Source organism: Schistocerca americana, chromosome 3 (assembly GCF_021461395.2).
Source record: "Schistocerca americana isolate TAMUIC-IGC-003095 chromosome 3, iqSchAmer2.1, whole genome shotgun sequence".
In the NCBI taxonomy this organism is placed as follows: Eukaryota; Metazoa; Arthropoda; class Insecta; order Orthoptera; family Acrididae; genus Schistocerca; species Schistocerca americana.
The window spans coordinates 120,281,314-120,307,562 of NC_060121.1; positions in this window are offsets into that span (position 1 = coordinate 120,281,314).

Consider the following 26,249-nt stretch of genomic DNA (forward strand, 5'->3'; position numbering starts at 1 on the left):
GCCCCGAGACTGAATCAGTGTTCCCCAGCTGTCTGCATCCAGGGTAAATCGTGAAATAGTGTGAATGTGTTTCAAATGTCTGCGAGTCGTCTGACTGAGGCGGGACGTGGGGACCAGCCCGGTATTCACCTAGTCGGATGTGGAAAACCGCCTAAAAACCACATCCAGGCTGGCCGGCACACTGGCTGTCGTCGTTAATCCACCGGGCGAATTCGATCTGGGGCCGGCGTGCCTACCCGAGTCCAAGAAGCAGCACGTTAGCGCTCTCGACTACCCTTGCGGGTGACCTGATCACTCCATTATGTCCCACAAATGTTCCACTGGATTCGTGTTCGGCGATCTGGATGGCCAAATCATTCGCTCGAATTGCCCAGAATGCTATGCTTTTCAAACCAATCACGAACAATTCTGGTCTGATGACATCACGTATTGTCATCAATAAAATCCCATCGTCGTTTCGTTGCAAATGGTTTCCACGTAGCCGGACACAACCATTTCCAGAATTTCAAATTAAACACCTTTCAGCCATTTAGTTTCCGAACTTATTTATTTGGGTACCAGTTTCAGCGTTTTACTATTCCATCTTCAGGCCCCTGACCGACGGTCGGCAGATGATGGTTGAATTGATCAATCACTTCAACTATCATCTGCCGACCACATGATGGTTGAAGTGATCGATCAATTCACCCATCATCTACCAACCGTCGGTCAGGGGCCTGAAATGGAATAGTAAAACGCTGAAAGTGGGCCAAATAAAACAATTTTGGAAACTAGATGGCTGAAAGCGGATGAATTTGACATGCTGTACAGAACAGACGAGTCCCGCAACCATCTCTAAAACGATGGACATACAGATAACCAAATCCAGTCAATAATCGGTGCAGTTGTACCAGAGGACCCTGTCCATTCCTTGTAAACACAACCTGCACCGTTGTCGAGCCACTACCAGTTTGCACACAGCTTTGTTGACAGCTTGGGTCCATGGCATCTTGGGCTTTACGGCACACTCGAATACTGCCATCAGCTCTTACCAACTGAAGCCGGCCGAAGTGGCCGTGCGGTTAAAGGCGCTGCAGTCTGGAACCGCAAGACCGCTACGGTCGCAGGTTCGAATCCTGCCTCGGGCATGGATGTTTGTGATGTCCTTAGGTTAGTTAGGTTTAACTCGTTCTAAGTTCTAGGGGTCTAATGACCTCAGCAGTTGAGTCCCATAGTGCTCAGAGCCATTTGAACCATTTCTTACCAACTGAAATACAGAGTCATCTGACCGGGCCACTCTTTTGCACTAATCTAGGCTCCAACCGATATGATCATGAGCGTTGGAGAGTCGCTTCAGGCTATGTCGTCTGCTGCCACAGCCCATTAACGACAAATTACGCTGCACTGTTCTAACGGGTACATCCGTCACACGTCCCACATTAATTTTTGCGCTTATTTCACACACTGTTGCTTGTCTCTCGGCACTGACAGCTCTAACTAATGGCTACTGTTCTCGGTCGTTAAGTGAAGGTCGTTGCTCAATACGTTGTATGTGGTGAGATGTAATGCCTGAAATTTGATATTCTTAGCGCATTCTGTGGACCCTGGAATACTGAACCCCTTAATGATTTCCGAAATGGAATGTCCCGTGTGTCTAACACCAACTACCATTCCACGTTCAGAGTCTGTTAATTTCTGCCCTGCGTCTATAATCACGACGAACCCCTCTTCACATGAATCACCTGGCTACAAATGACAGCCACGCCAATGCAGTGCGCTTTTATTCCCCGTGTATGCGATACTATCTCTCTCTCTCTCTCTTCTGCCTATATATATATATATATATATATATATATATATATATATATATATATATATATATATATATATACGAGACGTAGGAAGAGAGCCACTGAGGTTCTCGAAGGTACAGAAAGAAACGGATGTTGAGCCTAATTTCGGACGACCGGATGCGGATAGGAGCCGTCATCAGCCTGAATACGCGTCATGTGTCTCACCATGACGCCACGACGCACGATTGCTTGTTCGGCCTTCTCTGAAAAAAGGATTTTCTTTTTCCGTCATTCAGAACTTTCTTTAGCTCTAGACACAGAGCAATATTTATGTTGTCTCTAGATAGTATTTTATCAAACCAAACAACCAGAAAAATATGAAAAAGAAAAGCTTAAGAAGTATTGTATGAATGATGGAGCTTCTTTTAGGTTGCATAAGAGAGCAAATCTCAATGATACGTAACTGCAAACACGTACTTCCTGTAACTGCTAGATACACATTTCATTTTTTTGCAACTTCACGCCCAGAAGTAGATGGAGAAACTTTCAGACTATGATCTTTATCGGAGGATACAGATTTAGTACTTATTTTCAATATTTACGTGTAGATTTTCATTCTAGCGTAACAAGATGGGCCTTCTTCAGTGAGTGTACTCGTGTAACGTATCCATTTTTAATCATTTTTTTGAGTAGTTTTAGCAGTCATATTTGTAGACTGTTAATGGGAAATCAGGCTGGCCTCTTATTCAAATTACATAAACGCACAAACTAGTTTCAATACCTTTGTGTCATTCCCAATTGGTATTTACAATTCACTTGTGTAAAAGTTAAACATATCGTAAGTGATAATTGTTCTAACGAAGTTTAGACCTAAAAACAGTTTATTTTTGCCGTAGTTATTACCTCATTTCCTAAACTGTCACGTTGTCACGTTGCCACCCTGCAGACTGTTAACGAAGGTACGAGCATATAGAATGGGTTCCCAGATATGCGATGCTTCGAAGACTTCTTGAGTAATACAACCCACTTTGTTGTCCTCGGCGGCGAGTAATCATCAGAGACAAGGGATTGTGAGGAGTGGCTCAGGGATGTGTGATAAGACCACTCTTGTTCTCTGTATTCACAAACGATCTGCCGGACACGGTGGGCAGCAATCAGCGGCTGTTTGCTGATGACGCCGTAGTGCACGGGAAGCTACCGTCGACAAGTGACTGTACGAGGACACAATGTGACTTAGACAAAATTTCCAGTTCGTGTGATGAAAGGCAGCTAGGTCCAAATGTAAAAAATAATGTACGTTAACGCAGATGAGTAGGAAAAACAAACCCATAATGTTCAAGTATAGCATTAGTAGGGTATTACTTGAAACAGTGACGTCGTTTAAGTATCTGGCCGTAACGTTGCAAAGCTGTTTGAAGTGGGACGAGCACATTAGGATTGTAGTAGGGAAGGCAGATGGCTGACTTCAGTTTATTGGGAGAATTTTACGAAAGTGGTGTTCAGCTGTGGAGGAGACCACATATAGGACGCTTGTGAAGCCTGACAGAAGTGCAACCCTTCCGTATATTTCTGAAGATTTCAGTGCTGGACCATTAGCAAGGGTCAGCGTGTGAACCATTAAACGACACGTCATCGATATGGGCTTTCAGAGCCGAAGGCCCGCTCGTGTACCCTTGATGACTACACGACACAAAGCTTTACACCTTGACTGGGCCCGTCAACACCGACATTTGACTGTTCATGACTGGAAACATGTTGCCTGGTGGGACGAATATCGTTTCAAATTGTATCGAATGGATGGATGTGTATGGGTATGGAGGCAACCTCATGAATCCATGGACACTGCATGTCAGCAGCAGACTTTTCAAGCTGGTGTAGGCTCTGTAATGGTGTGGGGCGTGTTCAGTTGGAGTGATATGGGACCACTGATACGTCTAGGTACAACTCTGACAGGTGACACGTATGTAAGGGTACTGTCTGATCACCTGCAACCATTTATTTCCATTGTGCAGTCAGACGGACTTGGGCAATTCCAATGCGACACCCCACACGTCCATGTTTGCTACAGAGTGGCTCCAGGAACACTGTTCTGAGTTTAAATACTTCCGCTGATCACCAAACTCCCCTGACATGAACATTATTGAGCATATCTGGGATGCCTTGCAACGTGCTGTTCAGAAAAGATCTCCACCTCCTTGTACTCTTATGGATTTATGGACAGCCCTGGAGGACTCATGGTGTCAGTTCCCTCCAGCACTACTTCAGACGTTAGTCGAGCCCATGCCAACTTGTGTTGAGGCACTTCGGCGTGCTTGCGGGGACCCTACACGATATTAGGCAGGTGTACCAGTTTCTTTGGCTCGTCTGTGTATTTACGGAGAACTGGCAATGAACAAAAGCTCCATGAATCGTTGGGCGAGGAGTCTATCAACAAGGCAACAAAGTCGCGGGGAGCGGTACATGGATGATGAAGAGACTATTGATGCAGTAAGCAGTTGGACTTCCGCTACGAGTGGTACTGATGGGGCATTCAGGCCCTTCAAATACGGTTGCGTAAGGCAGTCGCAGTGAACGAAGATTATCGTGAAAAATAGAGTTTTGTTGCCAGAAGAGTGGGGAATATCGTGGGGAATGGTGTATTGTAATCCTTAATAACACCAACCTGCTTTCAGAAAAAATATATGGAGCATTATTTACTGAACGCCCTTCATAGATGCAGATGTAGCTGTAAACGCAAATGCAGATAGGTCACTTAGAAGATTACACAGTCGATTTATTTCCTCATCCTGAGCTTATGCTCTGTTTCCAATCATCTTGTGGACATTAAACTCTAACCTTCCTCCGAAATAAGGATGAGAAATATTTTATTGAGGGAAAACTAGCGGTTCTTTTTATTTTTTTACATTTTAGTAAGTAAACATATTCACGAGTAACTGTAACACTAAATATTGAAGGATCAACGAAAACGTCCCATCCGTTCATTTAAACGTAACTAAGCTTTTTGGTTTAACTTTGGAACCAAAAGCAAATACAGGGAGTTCGACTCATACCTCTCTGATTTCAAAGACTCAGGAGAGATAAACCACACTAGATATGACAATGAAAAATGCACCACATTGTAGAGCATCTCAAAGAATTTATACTCCCGCGTCAGAAGTGCCAAATATCGTCGCCAGAGTGCAGCGTCTTCGTATTTCTGGTTACAAAGTGCAAATTCTGCAACATCTGACGCCAAACGACAAACCATGCCAACAACAATTTGCTGTGGATATGCTGCAGCGTATTGATATGGATGCCAGCTTCCTGGAAAGATGTTTATTCTCAGATGAGGCAACCTTAGACTTATCAGGAAGGGTTTATAGGCATACTGTTCGGAATTGGGGTTTAAAAAATCCGCATGTTGTCATTGAACATGTTCGTGATAGCCCTAAACTAAATGTATGGTGTGGGCTAATGCACGACAGGATTGTTGGACTGTCCTTTGCAGAACAAACAGTGAATGGATCAGTGTATCTGGACATGTTGGAGCAGTTTGTCTACCCTCAGGTACAAGACTTGCAACCCAACATCATTTTTCAACAAGATGGAGCTCCGCCGGATTGGTGAACGGCTGTGCACAAGTTCCTGGATGGGAAATTCCCCAATCGCTGGATCGGACGCGAGGATCCATTGCCCGGCCACCACGTTCGCCCGACATTACGCCTCTTGATTTCTTCAAGCGGGGATTCGTGAAGGACCACGTGTATGCGACCCAAGGGGACGATATTCCTACGTTGCGACATCGTATCACTAGTGTGATTGCAACAATAAGAGAGGAAATGTTACAGAGAACTTGGCAAGAAATTGAATGTAGACTCGATATTCTTCGTGCTACAAATGGTTCACATGTAGATGTGTATTGATGGTACATAAACAAATTCTTTGAGAAACTCTATAATGTGGTGCATTTTTCATTGTATCTATTGTGTTTTTTTCCCTGGGTCTTTTGAAATCAGGTTTGAGTGGGACACCCGGTACTTTTCATCGTTCCGTGGATTTTAGGGCATAGATTATTTACGTGCACGCACGCCATCATGGAAGTCGTGGGGACTGTTACAATTTCAGTTTCGACAATGTAACAAAAACGGAGAGTAATCTACAGATATTATACCACACGTTGCCATATTTTGATGACATTAGCACCTATCACGTGACCACAGGTAGAACTTCTGAACTGGCCGACATCAAAAATCTGTTGTGACACCATGCTATCGTTAAAGATGGAAAATATGCTGCTAAAGTTCACCAAAGATTGAAAAGTGCCTGTGGGGATGTCTGCATGGACGGCAGCAGTGTTAGGATATGGGGGAAACATTTCTAATATGGAAACACGAGTGCCCACGTTGAGCCTCGAGCGGTTTCCCTCAAACTGCCTCCACAGGCTGAACGGAGACGCATTCTGGTTGATTTTTCTTGAACGTGGACTACCGTAAATGCTGCCCACTGTGTCCAGACACTTCCGAAGCTCCGTCGTGCGTTGAATTATAAACTTCCCGAGGAGAAGATCACACTACAACAGGATAAATCGCCTCCTCACAGTTCCTACCACTGTGGAGTAGGTCGGAGCATCTGGGTGGGAAACTCCACCACAGCTTCCCTTCAGTCTCGACTTGGTACAATCCGACTACCATCTTTTCGGTTCCATTAAGGAACAGATCCCAGGCCAACGCTATGAGACGGTGGAGGATATTCAGCAAGCAGTGCGTCAGTGTGTCCGGAAAGCTGGAATGTACATTTGTTGTAAGGTATGCGAAAAATGTGTGAAAAAAATCAAGATTCCGTCGAAACATGATAGAAAGTATCTAGATATGGTTTATTTCCAAGCTGGAGTTCAGCCGGCCGCTGTGGCCGAGCGCTTCTAGGCTTTTCAGTCCGGAACCGCGCTGCTACTACGGTCGCACGTTCGAATCCTGCCTCGGGCATGGATGTGTGTGATGTCCTTAGGTTAGTTGGGATTAAGTAGTTCTAAGTCTAGGCGACTGATGACCTCAGACGTTAAGTCTCATAGTGCTTAGAGCCATTTCAACCAAGGTGGAGTTCTACATGGTACCGGTTGTGTAATATGGCGTTGCTTCCTCTTGTGACCTTGACGAGTGGGTACCTCCCATTTCTTCAACATTTCTGTACCCACTTAAAGTTTGTGCTGCTGTAATGTTACGTTCGTAACTACCACTTCCAACTTCCAGGCTGCTCTGTTTTAGATCAGTTCTTCCCCTTGACGGCAATTTTCTTTCCCCAGAGTAATCAGTTTATGCCTCTCAACTCTTATCATTATACGTCCTCAGTTTGGCAATAACAAAGTCAGTCACGAAGACACACAGTATTACTACGCTTTTATTTCTGTTTCCAAAGTTTCTTTTCTATTCTTTAGAGTATATCAGAACTCTGCGTACTATCTGAAGTCTCCTACAACTACTTTCTGTGTCGATATGTACTTAACATTTTTACCCTCACATTATTAGTGTTTTCTGCTTTCAGCTGCAAACGTCTGGTTCGTTTACTTGCATTTTAAATGCAAGGGAAGAGAGAGAAGCACAACAACGAAAATGTTCCTTGAATCGCCTCTGGGTAAACACCATGTGACTTAGATGAAAGCGGACTTACCATTAGTACCGCAGAAAACACGAGCGCGAAAATAGTGAAGTCAGCTGCACCTGCACTAACTCAAAAACGGTTAGAAAGCATCTTATAAAAAAGAACGTAGCGAAAAATTAAATATGTCATTGTCATGTGATTTTCGAGTTTTTAATGGGGTGATTCATAAAGATCAAGGTCCTTATTCGGCGTAGCTTATTTCAGCATGTGGTGACCTCAGAAATGTCTCTTATTGTGCTGAGCTAAGGGATAGAATATTAGCTTATTTCACACATTTTCAACCTTTATTGTCTGATGGGATTATGCTCTTCGGCATCTCACCTTAGTAACTTCAGCAGAAGCGAGCAGTACGATCACTGGGTAATGTAGGTAACCACAAATCGTGCGGAAATTTCTTTAGAGATATTCGAATTCTTTCACTCGCTTCCCAGTACATAGTTGTTTAGACGTCTAGGAATTCTTACACTCACTTCCCAACGCAATTATTTACTAGTAGTTTTTGTTGTTCACAGTAAAAATCAGTTTCAGCTGCTTTGTGAACGATGCAAGACTGAAAAATAATTTCCAAGTAGATTTTGCCCCGTTCCCTAGAGTTCGGAGTGCCGTCACATACTCTGGTGAAAAAGTATTCAGCAAGCCCCCATCTAACACTAAGCAAGAAATTGGGAATCCCGAACAATTCAAAAGAAAGTTAAAGACCTTCCTCTTTACCGGTATTTTCTGCAAATTATCTGAATGACAAGATTAAAGGATTGAAAAGTTCTGTAGGCTACATAGCAAGTATCAGCGTTTACTGCAAACTTGTGTGACAACCAGTAATGTAATGTAAACAGGGCTCAGTATTTTCAGACATACGCAATTATTTACTTTGAAAATAGCGACGTCATGAAGTCAATACTAAGCTACATATGAATAGCAGTTTCTTAATATAACTGAAGCATCAACAGCTTTTTTTTCTTTTAAACTAGCATCTTTGATTCTAACTTACGTGATTAAATCTAGCTAGCATAATCATGACCAGCATAACGCATTACAGCTAATATATATCTATATACGTTCCCATACTTGTAGGGATCTACGAACGAAGACGAATGAATGACTGAAAGAGTTGCTTCTCTTCCATTATTGTAAAAACTGATTCGTTCCACATCCTTGACGGTTGTCATCTACGATTGGATTTACGGAACATGATGATTTAATCAATTTCGGTTGGCAATACTGTTCCGCAAATTCGTCCATCACGTTTCTGGACCTATCTCTCTGTATGGAACTGTATCTGCAACGTTTTCCTCGCATACTCTGCAAGTTTGTAATCGGAATTGTTAACAACTTTTATAAGAGATGTAGCTAAAGCGTTTTGATTTTTACGTATCAGCTGGGCTAAATAAGTAGAATGTCGGTCTGCGATGGTCGTCTTCCGGATGTCACGCACCAGTCTCGGGGAAGAACTATCGAATGGAATGTTACGAAGTGCAAATGGATGGGAAATATCTGACCTCCGCTTAGCTGGAAACTGGTGTAGCAAGTACGTTTCCGTGGAATGTTTTCTCTTGGCGTGTTTCACGTAGTGGTCGTAAACAGCTTGCAAGGTCACGAGCTGACAGCAGAGATAACGCTGCTCCAGATAATTTACCCAAATTTAAGCAGAAGGGCAAAACAGTAAAAACAAAAAGTTGCCCATATTTGCATCAGTTCTGGAACAGCGCAAAGATGGTGCGACAGGAGAACTGTAGAACGAATGAAAAGGTTTAAAGTACCATCAGCATCGTGGTTCTTATTTACATAATCATTACTGTTGCCAGACGTCTCCTATTTTCTTGGATGTCCCGTATTTCCGGCATAATTTTAAATGTTCCACAGGGACAGGCTGTGTCTCGTATTTCAACCTCGTTTGATGATTATTGCGAAATCTTTCGCTCTACATCTGGCAAGTGCATCTTATGTGCTCACGTACCGCACCAAGATACCACTATCTCGGCTGTCAGGAAGCAATATTCACGGATTCCTACCGTCTCATGCGGCGCCGCGGATCTCTGTTTGCCTTTGTCCGTTTGTTTTATATTCTTCTATTTGGTCATTATACATTCACTTTGTTTCTACAATTTCCTCTTTAACGTTTTCTTCCGTTTGCGAACTCGTTTAAATGCTATGTCAACGCATGTTAACAACACTGGAAATAATTTTTTTAATTTCATTCTCGATTGTCGTTCTACTCTGGTGTCCAAAATTAAAGCAACAAACCGCTGAAACTTCCTGGCAAATTAAAACTGTGTGCCGTACCGTGACTCCAACTCCGGACCTTTGCCTTTCGCGGGCAAGTGCTCTACCAACTAAGCTACCCAAGCTTGAGTTAAAAAAACCAAATAACTGCGCGCAATTCGCACTTGGCGGTAACATCCAACGGGAGCTCCATTCTCAACGGCTGCCAAGCCAAGACAGCGCCTCAGCGCGGCGTGCGCCAAGTTTACACACAGCGCGTGAAACACTCTTCACAGCAGTGTGACCAACTGCGACACAAACAGACTTCTATACTTATAAAAAATAAACAGGAGACCTTACTTTTCGGATTACACTCCTAGATTTAAGTGACAGGTAGTCCTTTCTGAAGATATTTGTCTGGAGTGTAGCCAAGTATGAAAGTGAAACATGGACGCTAAACAGTTCAGAGAAGAAGAGAATCGAACCTCTTAAAACGTGCTGCTACGGAATAATGTTGATGATTAGATGGACAGACCATGAAACTAATGAGGAGGTACTGAACATTGGGAAGAAAAGAAATTTGTGGCACAACTTGACTCGCCTAATACGACATATTCTGAGACATCAAGTAATCACGCATGTAGTGCTGGTGGGATGTGTCGGTAAAAATCGTAGAAGGAGACTAAGAGATGAATGTAGTTAGCAATTTAGAAAGGATGTAGGGTGCAGTATTTATTCGGAGAAGAAGAGCATTGCACAGGATAGAGTAGCATGAAGAGCTGCATCAAACTCGCCTTCGAACTGAACACCAGAACAAAAGCAACTTAGTAGTTTTCCTTACTACCATAATGTGACAAGTGTTATAGGTAGTGCTTTTCGGCGTATTCCAAAGATTCATAATAATCAAATATTGTGAGATTTACATATGCATACATATGCATTCAGTTAAAAAATTGTTACGAGGATATGCAGTTGCCCAAGGCTTCAGTATTTGTTATATATCATAGATATGAGTAATGTTACTTCTAATTTGTGTAATCTCTGTTGATGTCGGAACCAAGACGCGTGAAGCGCACAGGACTCTTCATGATAAACATAGAAAATAATGCTGACAGATACAGTACAGAGGCAGATGAAAACAGATTAATCGTTGAATTACATTTTTAGCTTCACACATCTCATTATTTGCTCATACATACTCTGAATTATTACGGACTTTCCGGAAACAGGTACCCAATTGGCTTGTCAGATCTTATTCGATTTTCCTAAGATATGTTCCCCACAACAAAAAAGAAATCCACAACAACTGCTTTGTGGAGACGATTTGTGTACCACACCATCGACAGTTTAGCTTGTTTTCGCTACCTGGGTACATTGACAATCCGGCGACCGTCTACGATAAAGATCAGCCGCTGTTGGACGTCTCTACGTCTCGTTGTGAAACCGGGAGGAAACAACTGGCGGGGCGCAGAGTTATCGGGAGTCACGGTTAGCTGACTTCACACCGGGTGGGGTGACCCAGGATCACGGGTTTGCTGTCACATGACGTGACAGATTGCACCACGATTTGTGACAGAACGCCAAAGTTGCAAAACGGGCAATAAGCTTCCTTGACAGAGCAACCAAATCACACCGTCAGAAGACCCTGTCTTCCAAACAGTTTCTCCGACATCTTCCGCGATTGCCAACAGCTTTGCTATCATCAAAACAGAGGACGAGCCAAATATCTGAATACGGAAACCAGAAGTAAATGAGGCAGTGCCTCGTTTCAGGAGTCTCGAGAACAGGATGTAAACAAGAGTACGGAATGTTTCATCATCTCCCTGCTTTTCCTCACAGGCAAATAGAAGTGGTTTTAGCATTTGAGGAAAAGAGGCATATCATTCCCTTTTTTCCTTGCTTTTTGTGAGGAAAATGAAACACAAGCGTTCTTAATAAGTACAAATATATCCCTACCACTGGAATAATAGTTACGTCATAGTCTTTATGGGAATCACGTAGCAGAAGAAATGAAGGATTTTTGCGACCTTGAAGATAGAGTAACGCGTAACAGATGAAGCAATGAGGTGCTATGCATTGTCAGAGCGTAGCTCACCAAAAGGAATTAGTACAGGCCTACGTTGAGAAAGACTTTTCTCAGAATGCACGTGTCGAGAACAGCATTGTAGGAAGTGAATCATTGAGTGTGGGGAGACGAGAAAGAAGAGAATGGAAACGTTAAGGATATGGTGCTACAAAATATATTCTGAACATATAGCGAACTAATAAGTATATGAGGAGGTTATCGGCAAACGATGGTCACGATGATTCGACATGTGTTGAGACATCAAGGTACTACCATAGTACTACAGGGATTTTCAAAGGGTAAAAATAGTAGTGGAAGACAGAAAATGGAACATATTCAAGTAAGTGGTGCAAGTTAAAAATCAAATAAACAAAGTCTCGATAGCGTTTTCATGTTTTATTTGTTGGCAAGCGGTTTCTGCCCTTTCAAAAAAATGGCTCTGAGCACTATGGGACTCAACTGCTGAGGTCATTAGTCCCCTAGAACTTAGAACTAGTTAAACCTAACTAACCTAAGGACATCACAAACATCCATGCCCGAGGCAGGATTCGAACCTGCGACCGTAGCGGTCTTGCGGTTCCAGACTGCAGCGCCTTTAGCCGCACGGCCACTTCGGCCGGCCTTCTGCCCTTTCCTCAGACTATCTTCAGGCTTTTCATCGCCATTACGGCTGCTGGTGGCAGCAGACGGAGCGAAATCCGCAGAAGTACGGTTGTAACTGCTCCGTCTTGTCTCGCTCCGTCTGCTGCCACCAGCAGCCATAGGCCGGCCAGGGTGGCCGAGCGGTTCTAGGCGCTTCGAGGTGGAACCGCGCGACCGCTACGGTCGCAGTTTCGATTCCTGCCTCGGGCATGGATGTGTGTCATGTCCTTAGGTTATTTAGTTTTAAGTAGTTCTAAGTTCTAGGAGACTGCTGACCACAAATGTTAAGTCCCATAGTGCTCAGAGCCATTTTTGAACCAGCAGGCACAATGGCGGTGAAAAGCCTGAAGATATCTGAAAACACGATCGAGACAGTATTTATTTGGTTTTTAGCATTTTATACAGATCACTGTGCTCCAGTCACAGAATGATTTGTAAAATTTTAAATTGGTGGAAGTTCTACACTGAGATGAAGACGCTGGCACAGGATTTGCTTTTCTGTCGATGACGCTGTACTTACCTGACCAAAAGGTCTTTTTCTTTCCTGCCACTGCGTCTCACTAATTTCCTCTGTATCTAACAAAGCATCCACTTAAATTTTTGAATTCTGTACCGCACGTACCCTTTAAGAGATCTAACGGACAATAGTCTGACATGTACAGGGCTATTACAAATGATCGAAGCGATTTCATAAATTCACTGCAGCTCCATTCATTGACATATGGTCACGACACACTACGGATACGTAGAAAAACTCATAAAGTTTCGTTCGGCTGAAGCCGCACTTCAGGTTTCTGCCGCTAGAACGCTCGAGAGCGCAGTGAGACAAAATGGCGACAGGAGCCGAGAAAGCGTATATCGTGCTTGAAATGCACTCACGCCAGTCAGTCATAACAGTGCAACGACACTTCAGGACGAAGTTCAACAAAGATCCACCAACTGCTAACGCCATTCGGCGATGGTATGCGCAGTTTAAAGCTTCTGGATGCCTCTGTAAGGGGAAATCAACGGGTCGGCCCGCAGTGAGCGAAGAAACGGTTGAACGCGTGCGAGCAAGTTTCACGCGTAGCCCGCGGAAGTCGACGAATAAAGCAAGCAGGGAGCTAAACGTACCACAGCCGACGGTTTGGAAAATCTTACGGAAAAGGCTAAAGCAGAAGCCTTACCGTTTACAATTGTTACAAGCCCTGACACCTGATGACAAAGTCAAACGCTTTGAATTTTCGGCGCGGTTGCAACAGCTCATGGAAGAGGATGCGTTCAGTGCGAAACTCGTTTTCAGTGATGAAGCAACATTTTTTCTTAATGGTGAAGTGAACAGACACAATGTGCGAATCTGGGCGGTAGAGAATCCTCACGCATTCGTGCAGCAAATTCGCAATTCACCAAAAGTTAACGTGTTTTGTGCAATCTCACGGTTTAAAGTTTACGGCCACTTTTTCTTCTGCGAAAAAAACGTTACAGGACACGTGTATCTGGACATGCTGGAAAATTGGCTCATGCCACAACTGGAGACCGACAGCGCCGACTTCATCTTTCAACAGGATGGTGCTCCACCGCACTTCCATCATAATGTTCGGCATTTCTTAAACAGGAGATTGGAAAACCGATGGATCGGTCGTGGTGGAGATCACGATCAGCAATTCATGTCATGGCCTCCGCGCTCTCCCGACTTAACCCCATGCGATTTCTTTCTGTGGGGTTATGTGAAAGATTCAGTGTTTAAACCTCGTCTACCAAGAAACGTGCCAGAACTGCGAGCTCGCATCAACGATGCTTTCGAACTCATTGACGGGGACATGCTGCGCCGAGTGTGGGAGGAACTTGATTATCGGCTTGATGTCTGCCGAATCACTAAAGGGGCACATATCGAACATTTGTGAATGCCTAAAAAAACTTTTTGAGTTTTTGTATGTGTGCGCAAAGCACTGTGAAAATATCTCAAATAATAAAGTTATTGTAGAGCTGTGAAATCGCTTCAATCATTTGTAATAACCCTGTAGAATGTCAGTTTTCTTTTTCCTGATGTCAACATCTTCCTGCGTAGTATCAGGCCGGAGACGCGAATGTAGGATTATTTTACGTTAGAATACTTTGCCCAAGGAAATTGCATCGTCATTAAGCAGTAACGCAGAGCCACATCTCCAGGGGGGATATAACGACAGAAATTTCCCCTTGGTGTCAGCCGATCGCAGAACCAACATAGGTATGCCGTATTGGCTAATGTTACAAGGCTGGATCAGTTAACAATGCAGACTAGAGGAAAAATTGGGAAGCTCCATGAGCGTGAGGTTGCTCGTCGATGGTTGTGTTGTGTACGCAGAGCAGTCCCAACGGTAAAAACTGTAGCGAAATACAAAAAGAGTTGCAAACGAGCTATCCCTGATGCAGTAATTGGCCGTTAACGCTCAATATAAAGAAATGGAATTCGTTAGGTACAAATAGGTAGAAACATTTGGTACTGTGTGACTTCACGATTATATGACAACCACCGGAAGAAGCTACATCCATCAAATGTCTGCAAATGTGTGTGGAGCGATTTCAAGGCGAAACACTAGATGTAACTACACTACTAGCCACTACAATTGCTACACCAAGATGAAATGCAGATGATAAACGGGTATTCATTCGACAAATATATTATACTAGAAATGACATGTGATTACATTTTCACCCAATTTGGGTGCATAGATCCTGAGAAATCAGTACCCAGAACAACCACCTCTGGTCGTAATAACGGCCTTGACACGCCTGGGCGTTGAGTCAAACAGAGCTTGGATGGCATGTACAGGTACAGTTACCCATGCAGCTTCAACACGATACCACAGTTCATCGAGAGTAGTGACTGGCGTATTGCGACGAGCCAGTTGCTCGGCTACCATTGACCAGACGTTTTCAATTGGTGAGAGATCTGGAGAATGTGCTGGCCAGAGCAGCAGTCGAACATTTTTTGTATCTGGAAAGGCCCGTACAGGACCTGCAACATGCATTATCCTGCAGAAATGTAGGGTTTCGCAGGGATCGAATGAAGGGTAGAGCCACGGGTTGTAACACATTTTAAATGTAACGTCCACTGTTCAAAGTGCCGTCAATGCGAACAAGAGGTGACCGAGACGTGTAAAGAATGGCACCCCATACCATCACGCCGGGTGATACACCAGTATGGCAATGACGAATACACGCTTCCAATGTGCGTTCACCGCGATGTCGCCAAACACGGATGCGACCATCATGATACTGTAAACAGAACCTGGATTCATCAGAAAAATTGACGTTTTGCCATTCGTGCACCCAGGTTCGTCGTTGAGTAATGCAGCGTCAAGGGTAACCGCTGCCATGGTCTCCGAGCTGATAGTCCATGCTGCTGCAAACGTCGTCGAACTGTTCGTGTAGAAGTTTGTTGTGTTGCAAACGTCCCCATCTGTTGACTCAGGGATCGAGACGTGGCTGCACGATCCGTTACAGCCATCCGGATAAGATGCCTATCATCTCGACTGCTAGTGATAGGAGGCCGTTGGAATCCAACATGGCGTTCCGTATTACCCTCCTGAACCCACCGATTCCATATCAGTCATTGGATCTCGACCAACGCGAGCAGCAACATCACGATACGATAAACCGCAATCGCGATAGGTTACAATCCGACCTTTATCAAAGTCGGAAACGTGATGGTACGCATTTCTGCTCCTTACACGAGGCATCACAACAACGTTTGACCAGGCAACGCCGGTCAACTGCTGTTTGTGTTTGAGAAATCGGTTGGAAAGTTTCCACATGTCAGCACGTTGTAGGTGTCGCTACCGGCACCAACCTTGTTTGAATGCTCTGAAAAGCTAATCATTTGCATATCACAGCATCCTCTTCCTGTCGGTTAAATTTCGCGTCTGTAGCACGTCATCTTCGTTTTGTAGCAATTTTAATGGCCAGTAGTGTACTTGCAGGAAGCGCAGATGCGACAATGAGATCTGCTACAACAGTATTCAGGAAGGAGGTATCTTACAGAAACGTCGTTCAGTGTTACTCCTTCGCTGTACGGGGTAGGACTGATGGAGAAAATAGATAAGATCCAAAGAAGAGCAGCACATTTAGTCAAAGGGTCGTTGAATAGTTGGCGAAAAAGTGACGGAGATCTTCAGCCAACTCCAGCGGCAGACGCTACCATACAGGCATTGTGAATGACGGTGAGCTTTACTCGTAAAATTTCCCAGCGCGTCTCTAGTTGAGTCAACCAATGTGTTGCTCGCTGCAATGTATATCTCGTGAAAAGACCATGGAGTTACAGAGATAAGTTCTCATATGCATGCCCGCCAACGATCGTTCTTCCCGAGCGCGATCGATGACTGGAACAGGAAAGGGGAGAAAATGACAATTGAACCCAAGGAATAGATGTAAATGTAGACTGTTCCCCTACAAGGTGATTCCCCCTCTACAGGAAGCATTACGTTAGTCTGTCCTCTCCACAGGTATCCCTACGACGTGGTTGCATCTATGGTACTACTATCTATATACAGGGTGATTTTTTCCACCGTGTACAAACATTAGGGATTAATCGATGAGAGGATATGGAAAAAAGGTCTGATGAACTTATGTCCAGAAATACGTGGTTTCCATGCTAGAGACCATTTATTCAATCATACGTTATTACAGAGTCTGCGGTCTAATACGCGTTGTACCACGCAGCCACAGTTTCAGTACCCGCTGGAAATGGTTTCCACGTGCCCCATCCCATTCGTGTACGCGCCGTAGCATGTTCTCACACGTTCACATCGGCCAGGCTGCATCCGAATAGCGTCAAAGGCAGCATGAATACGCTGTCCCAGCGTCTCCACATCTGGAATGGGCTCTGCATACACAATACTTTTGAGATGGCCCCATAACTACAAATCGCACCGGTTGAGATCCGGTGAACGAGCAGGCCATGCAACTGGACCCAATCGTCCGGTCCATCGACCAGGCAAGACACGATTGAGAATCGTCCGGACGCTAACGGCGAAGTGGTCTGGAGCACCATAATGTAGCAGCCACATAACCCTTCGAATCATCAATGACACTTCCTCCATCAGGGGAGGCAAATTCACCCGCATGTCACGCCGATAGTTGCGGCCTTTTAGGTGACGTGGAAGGAGGACTGTTCACAAAATACGGTCGCCAATCATGCCGGCCTATGCATTCCGGCTGCACCGAAGCTGACGATCCGCTGTCTCCATATTAAGGGGGTTCTGCATGCTATCCTACAGATGACTGTTACGGAAGTGGAAGATATAACTCCGCGTAAAGGTGGCCTCTTCTGTGAATAGGATGGATGATACAAATCTGGGAATCATTGTTGTCTGGTGAAGAAACCAGTAACAAAACTGCTGACGATGTGGAAAGTCTTTCGCTAGTAAGCCCTGCACACACTGTAAGTGATAAAGGTGGTAACAATTGTCATTCAGAATGTTGCACACGGTCGTCTGACGTACCCTGTACTAGCGGGCAAATTGCCTCGTACTGACACGGCGGTCGCCTTTCACATAGTTAACCATATTTTCCTATACGTCTGGTGTCCTAACATTACGGGTACGTCCTTCATGATTTCCTGCTTCTTGAAGCGACCCTGTCTGAGACAAACGGCGAAACAAATTGTTCAAATGGCTCTAAGCACTATGGGACTTAAAATCTGAGGCCATCAGTCCCCTAAACTTAGAACTACTTAAACCTAGTTAACCTAAGGACATCACACACATCCATTCCCGAGGCAGGATTCCAACCTGCGACCGCAGCAGTCGCGCGGTTCCAGACTGAAGCGCCTAGAAACGGCGAAACACTGTTGCAAACACTGAATGCTGTGGTTGTTGTCGGCGGGGATAGGTCTCCTGATACAACCTTGTTACCCGCCGCTCGTTTCCATTTGCCTTAGCGTAAACAACATGTCGGCAAGCTCTTGATTCGAATACGGAACCACTGTGTACAACGGTGTACCGCATCCATTACAAGGTGAGTCAGACCAAGACGAATGAGAAACAGTACCTCCCTCCAGGTGGAAACCATGCATACTGCATTTATGGCTGCATGGTACAACGCGCATTAGGCTGCAGTCTCTGTAACAAAGTATGCTTAAATAAATGGTATCTAGCATGGAAACCAAGCATTTCCGGACAAACTCATTAGACCCATTTTGTTCCGCATCCTCTCATTGATCAATCACTAGAGTTTGTAGCCGAATATCGTTGCTTTAGGCCACGAAGCAACGAGACAATCTGTTGACACTATCTCGGCCTAAGGACTGTAACGGGTTTCTCCAGAGAAATATCTTTGTGTTTGAGGAAGTGAGTGGCAGCGTTACAGTCTCCCTTGAGTGACAAAAACTAACGGCCACAGACACAGTAATACATTCCACATCTAATCATCATCACAAACAGAAGCTCTCAGCTCTAAGACATATGTTATAAACGTTACACAGGATTCCAATCTAAAAGAGAAACTATGCAAAGTAGATGGGCACAATCGTACAAATAGCTAGGAAAAATGGGCATGACACATATGTAGTACACAGACTCAGTCAAAAATTAAAAACCACAAGTACAAAACAAACACAACATATCCAACTTCTGCAGAACGCAAGAAAACTCACAATCTGCAAACTCACAAACACACTCAACACACATAGACTTGACAACCTCTTACAGAAAAGAAGCAGACGTACACTATAACTCATACACAATACTTAACACGCTGAGTGGCAATTTACACTAAGTAAACAGGGCTTCTAAATAGCATACAAAACTGTGCAAACACTACAATCAAACTTAATCCAACTAACAATCAAGAGGGACCAGTTCCAAGCATCAGGAATGTACAAACTTGAATGTCAAGGTTGTGATGCAGTTTATTTATTTACCGTATGGCAATACAGACACATAAGAAACAAACAGACAAATCACTAATATAACAAACGTTAATAATTGCAAACCAACATTACTAATATAACAAAGTTTACGGATTACAAAGAAACATCAAGTCTATTAATATAATCTATCTACTCTGGAGTTGCGAGCAGGAAGTCGTCGGGGCTCCCATTATAGGCTCTTCTGGAACACTCTTCAACAATGTGGCTGATGGTCTGACTTTCTCCGCAGTCACACTGAGGGGATGTATTTTACCCCATTTACACAGGGAGTAAGCACATCTGCCATGACGAGTTCTAATCCTATTCAGAGTGGACCACGTTTTGCGTGGTAGGTCAAAACCAGGTGGCTTTTGTGTGATGCAAGGCATGTTATGATTTTGCCATGCGTTCCATTTTTCAGACCATGCGTTTGTGATACTGAAACCTTCTTGTACACAGTTCCTTGCTGTTATTGTTGGCGAGTTGCTAAATCGAATCCTATTAGTGTTTGCAGCGTCAATGAGTGATGCAGTATACATAGGCATGGCAAGCAGTGCAAAGAACACATCTGGTGTTGGATGTATGAAACAAATCATTCCACATTTTCAGAGCACTTAAAATACCACAACCAGCATACTCCTAACATTGAGCAAGATAGGAAAATAATAAGATTAAACAACCATGACAAATACCTCGTACAAATGCAAGAAAACTTGCACAGTCGGAAAGCCATAGCTGAAAACATGCACGTAACAAATGAGGAAACATACATCAATACAGACTCTGTACTACAGTTAATAAAAGAAATGATGACATAAAAATAATTTCACTTGCACATGCAGCCACATTAAAACAAAAACATATCCTCTCTCTCTGGTCACACACGTACATATACACACAAAATTATAAAAAATTAATAAATAAATAAAAAATAAAAAACTATACCAAAACGAGTACCATCATACACACATTCACACACTAAAAATAAAATAAAATAAAAATTAAAGAAAAGTGTACATATACTATCAGCTAACCATATCAAAGCAAATACCAGTCCACACACACACACACACACACACACACACACACACACACACACACAAACACACAAACACACACACACACACACACACACCCATTCACGCACAAACACATCACAGATATCAAAAAATTACATTCAGTAATTGGCAATAACATTCGCTCTTTAACAATAACATTTTACGGTAGACAACTCCAACCAAAACATATTCTCAAAACAAATGTTCAGTTCGTAGTGCTGTGAAGTCTGAAAAGGACAATTTGAAATGGCACTTATAAGAAGAACAGCGCCAAACATGGAACAAAAACACAATATGTAGAATAGCATCCACGGAACCTGTAAGCAGAATTTTAAATTATCACTACATTCTAGAAAAGCCAATAGCCAGAATTGTTTGTAAGCTATAGCTGTATAAATCGTCCAAAAATCTAAACTGAATAGCATAAACAAAAATATATACATATTCCCCGAAGATGCCTTGCATAGAATAAATGCGAAACGCTTATGGTACGAAAATTGTGGTTTTCATTCATTTGTAATTGCACGGTCCGAAAGTAAAAATTATCAATATACCGTAATAGTACACGCAACTGAGGGCGACAGATATACCAAAGTTGAAAATCAGGTTGGGCTTAATTCGTGACTGTCAGTGCTAAACTGAGTGGTTGAGGTGAGAGCAAGGAAGCTGAGAGCTTGTAAGAATACTGTGAGAGTACGTGAAAGCTGGTGGTGGGCGGGGGAGTTGTATTCCGCAAGCGGGCAGCCCACGCGGTGCTCGGCTCGGGGCAGCACGTGGCGAGCTGCGACTGTCAGCAGCTGACTGGGCCTGTGGTCAGCGTGGCACCGCGCCTGTCCAGTCGGCGGCGCCGGCGCCGCTGTCTGCAGCAACAGCAGTCAGCGCGTGTTCCTGTCTGCTCGCCGCAGCAAAACCTGCACGTGCCCATACTAGGCGGCACTGCTTCCATTCAACAGATGTAGCCGATCTCACTGGTGTACTGGACGACTCGCGTAAAGGCGTGTACACGCTAGGACAACGAAGGCCAAAGAACGACAGCCAGCCGCTTCGTTGGTGGAGATTCGCTTAGTGTGTACGGGCGGCAACGAAACGGTTGGCCTCTGTTGCGTTTCGGTCTACTGGCGGTAACATCAGAGCGGTGGGTAGGAGTTGGGACCCAAGTGTGGTGTGCAGGCATATTCAAATTTTTTTGAGAAACTTCCTCTCATGGTCGTGTGCATGGGAAGATTTCACCCACCTAACGAAACTGACCACAGAAAGACACTTTGCTTTGAGACACACTTGATTTTGGTAATTACTGGCTGTGTGAGTAAAACAGATTTGCTTTTCGGGAAAATACAGCCAGGCATTTTAGAGGACAGATTTCAGAGAGACCGTCAACTAAATGGGGGTAATATCGCGTCACAGGGGATATTGAACACATACAGAGAAGGGCGACACGAATGGTCACTGATTAATTTAATACGTGGTAGAGTGTCGCAGAGCTACTGAGGAACTGAAATGGAATAATCTTGAAGACAGACGTAAACTATCACGAGAAAGTCTATTAACAAAGTTTTAAGAAGCGGCTTTAAATAATTATTCTAGGAATATACCACAACCTCCTACGTATCACACGCATGGGGATTGTGAGGATAAAGTTAGAATGATTACAGCATGCACAGAGACATTCAAATAATCATTGTTCCTGCGCTCCACACGTGGATGCAACAGGAAGAAACCCTAATAACTGGTACAGAGGGACGTACTCTCTGCCATACACCTCACGGTGATTTGCAGAGTATCTAAATAGATGTAGATGGACGCTGGATCGAAAGTTCGTTGATTCAGTCACGATTTGTTGTGTACTAGTAAGGGTGTAAATTTAAGTTTTTGAGGACAGCCACAACTCGCCATCAGTATGGCTCAAATGGTTCACATGGCTCTGAGCACTATGGGACTCAACTGCTGAGGTCATTAGTCCCCTAGAACTTAGAACTAGTTAAACCTAACTAACCTAAGGATATCACAAACATCCATGCCCGAGGCAGGATTCGAACCTGCGACCGTAGCGGTCTTGCGGTTCCAGACTGCAGCGCCTTTAACCGCACGGCCACTTCGGCCGGCGCAATCAGTATGTTCCACTCGTTAATTTAACAAGAGCACCATCAGATCTCTGGAATGTACAGTTTAAAGTACAGTTGTTTGTAGTTTGCTGTTAAACTAAAGAGCGAAACCAGTCAATAAAACATACTAAGTGCGACTAGTGGCTCTCCTGAAAACCTTGAATTCAACAATCGCTGTTTCCCCTGCCGGTAATGCTTGCTCTGGCTAAGGGCATGTATTTATTGTGTTAAAAAATGCTAGAGTATAGAATGGAATATGGAGAGAGACCATTAAAGCCGATAGAGTTTTATCGTGAACGGGAATGTTCATGGGCCTCCACGAGCTGCGATTATAAAAACAAATCGAAAAGACTAGACGCTTGGAGGAAAATAACTCAGCCATTAGAAAGTGATATGCAGATTAGAAAAAGAAAATGGTGTCTTTACGGCGATCTTTTCGCCGTGCACGACAAAGAGAAACAAACAAAGCTGGGAGTGACTATTAACTTTCTGCTACAAGTACTGCACTGCCCCCCCCCCCCCCCCCCCATGAACCATGGACCTTGCCGTTGGTGGGGAGGCTTGCGTGTCTCAGCGATACAGATAGCCGTACCGTAGGTGCAACCACAACGGAGGGGTATCTGTTGAGAGGCCAGACAGACGTGTGGTTCCTGAAGAGGAGCAGTAGCCTTTTCAGTAGTTGCAGGGGCAACAGTCTGGATTATTGACTGATGTGGCCTTGTAACACTAACCAAAACGGCCTTGCTGTGCTGGTACTGCGAACGGCTGAAAGCAAGGGGAAACTACAGCCGTAATTTTTCCCGAGGGCATGCAGCTTTACTGTATGGTTTTAAAGAGAGATGGGGCCCCTCCACGCCCGCACCAACGTGGTGACCAAACCAAAAGTTCTACTGTCACCTCCGTAAACATGTTAGTTGTCTAGTAAGTGGATCACAGGATGCTGGGCTGTGATGTTGTCCGTGCGTCTGGGTAAGGCTACGCATTAACACGGTCCATCAGGTGATAGATAGTGGACGAAACGCGAATGAGGGTAGCAATTTGAAGAGCAGAGGGAAAAAAGTGCCATGGCTCGTGCCGTGGGAAAAAAACCTCTGCGACAGTGGGATGGGTAGTAAGAGCAGTAGTGGCTTACTAGCTGCGATAGCTCATGCAAGGTTGGATTTGTTAGTATGGGTATCATGCATCATTACCGTGACAAGCGATGACGATGAGTCCCACTTGCTGCTGCTGCTGCATTCCTGGAACAATCAAGATCGTTATACAGTAGTGGGAGATCGGCCATAGATCGTCTCACTGTGTGGGGGATGTGTGGAGCTTGTTTACATGCAGTGTACGGTACGGCTTCCCTGTGTGGTGCCAGTTATTCGGCAGTGTATTCCAGCTGGATATCCAGTAATGGCGTCTGATTAACAGGGGCTCGCCTGTGCCGTTATGTTTGCGTATGCTTGGCCATAGATGTTAGGTCCTTACAAGTATGTCTTTTGGTCTTTTATGTTTCCATCTATGGTTGTGGTCGTAGTTCCCCAGATTCCGAATAAACGGGTTCTGCGAATGTCTGGAGTTTCTGTATAGTCTTGTGGTGAGTTTGTGGATTACCTCCGTGAGAGTCTCAAGTCGGTATTCCCGGTGAAGGTCCGCGATGCGTGTGTATCGTGGAGCATTGCTTATGATTTTGAGTATTTTGTTTTGTATGAGCTGCAGACGGCGCAGGCGTGTAGGCGCAGCGTATCCCCAGACAGGAGCTGCGTACGTCATCAGGGGTCGGATAAGTGTCATGTACATGGACCTCGACACCCTTCTGTTCAGTGTGCTACGCCTGTTGAGCATAGGATAGAGCTGTTTGAGCCTCGCGCTAGCTCGGTTGGTCATGTGTTGTATGTGGTCCCCCCAGAGTAATTTCCGGTCCAGCCAGACACCGAGGTATTTGACTTTCTCGCGGAAACGTATTGGGCGTGCATGTAGAGTTATTGGTCTGCAGTAGCGGTGTTTGCGCAGTTGCTTCGGTCTTCTAGTGAACAGAACGGCTTCGCACTTGGTGACGTTTACTCTAACACGCCATTTCTCCAACCAAGGCTCGGCCACTCTGAGTGCAGTCTGTAGGCGTGACGTAATGTTTGATGGTTTCCAATCTTGCGCAAGGATGGCTGTATCATCCGCGTAGATTGCCATCATTGTGTTGTGTGTGGTTGGCAGATCGTTTATGTAGAGGTTAAACAGTAGGGGCCCTAGGATGCTTCCCTGGGGTACTCCCGCGTGTATACCGTGTCGTGTTGATTGTTTTCCCTGCACGTCAGTGTTGAAACTCCTGTCTGTGAGGTATGAGTGTATTAGACGCAGCAGCCCGTCGGGGAATCCCGCGTCGCTGAGTTTGCGGATGAGGCCGTTGTGCCATAGACGGTCGAAAGCCTTTTCGATGTCCAGGAACACTGCCCCTGTAGCTTTGTTTATGTTGAAGCCATGTGTTATATGTTCAACGACCCGTAGGACTTGTTGTGTTGTGGAGTGGTGATTCCTGAAGCCGAATTGCTCCGGTCTCAGGATGTCATTTGTTATGCAGTGCCTAGTGATGCGTTTGAGAATCACCTTCTCAAAATGATGGTGTCCTCTTGGTTAAAATATTCCGGAGCTAAAATAGTCTCCCATTCGGATCTCCGGGCGGGAACTACTTCAGAGGACGTCATTACCAGGAAAAAGAAAGCTGGCGTTCTACGGATCGGAGGGTGGAATGTCAGATCCCTTAATCGGGCAGGTAGGTTAGAAAATTTAAAAAAGGAAATGGATAGGTTAAAGTTAGATATAGTGGGAATTAGTGAAGTTCGGTGGCGGGAGGAACAACACTTTTGGTCAAGTGAATACAGGGTTATAAATGCAAAATCAAATAGGGGTAATGCAGGAGTAGGTTTAATAATGAATAAAAAAAATAGGAGTGCGGGTAAGCTACTACAAACAGCGTAGCGAACGCATTATTGTGCCCAAGATAGACACAAAGCCCATGCCTACTACAGTAGTACAAGTTTATATGCCAACTGAGTCTGCAGATGGTGAAGAAATTGATGAAATGTATGATGAGATAAAAGAAATTATTCAGGTAGTGAAGGGAGACGAAAATTTAATAGTCATGGGTGACTGGAATTCGAGAGTAGGAAAAGGGAGAGAAGGAAACATAGTTGGTGAATATCGATTGGGGGAGAGAAATGAAAGAGGAAGCCGTCTGGTAGAATTTTGCAAAGAGCACAACTTAATCATAGCTAACACTTGGTTCAAGGATCATAAAAGAAGGTTGTATACATGTAAGAAGCCTGGAGATACTGACAGGTTTCAGATAGATTATATAATGGTAAGACAGATTTAGGAACCAGGTTTTAAATTGTAAGACATTTCCAGGGGCAGATGTGGACTCTGACCACACTCTATTACTTATGAACTGTAGATTAAAACTGAAGAAACTGCAAATAGGTGGGAATTCAAGGAGATGGGACCTGGATAAACTGAAAGAACCAGAGATTGTACAGAGTTTCAGGGAGAGCATACGGGAACAATTGACAGGAAAGGGGGAAAGAAGTACAGTAGAAAAAGAATGGGTAGCTTTGAGGGATGAAGTAGTGAAGGCAGCAGAGGATCAAGTAGGTAAAAAGACGAGGGCTAGTAGAAATCCTTGGGTTACAGAAGAAATATTGAATTTAATTCATGGAAGGAGGAAATATAAAAATGCAGTAAATGAAGCAGGCAAAAAGGAATACAAACGTCTCAAAAATGAGATCGACAGGAAGTGCAAAATGGCTAAGCAGGGATGGCTGGAGGACAAATGTAAGGATGTAGAGGCTGATCTCACTAGGAGTAAGATAGATACTGCCTACAGGAAAATTAAAGAGACCTTTGGAGAAAAGAGAACCACTCGTATGAATATCA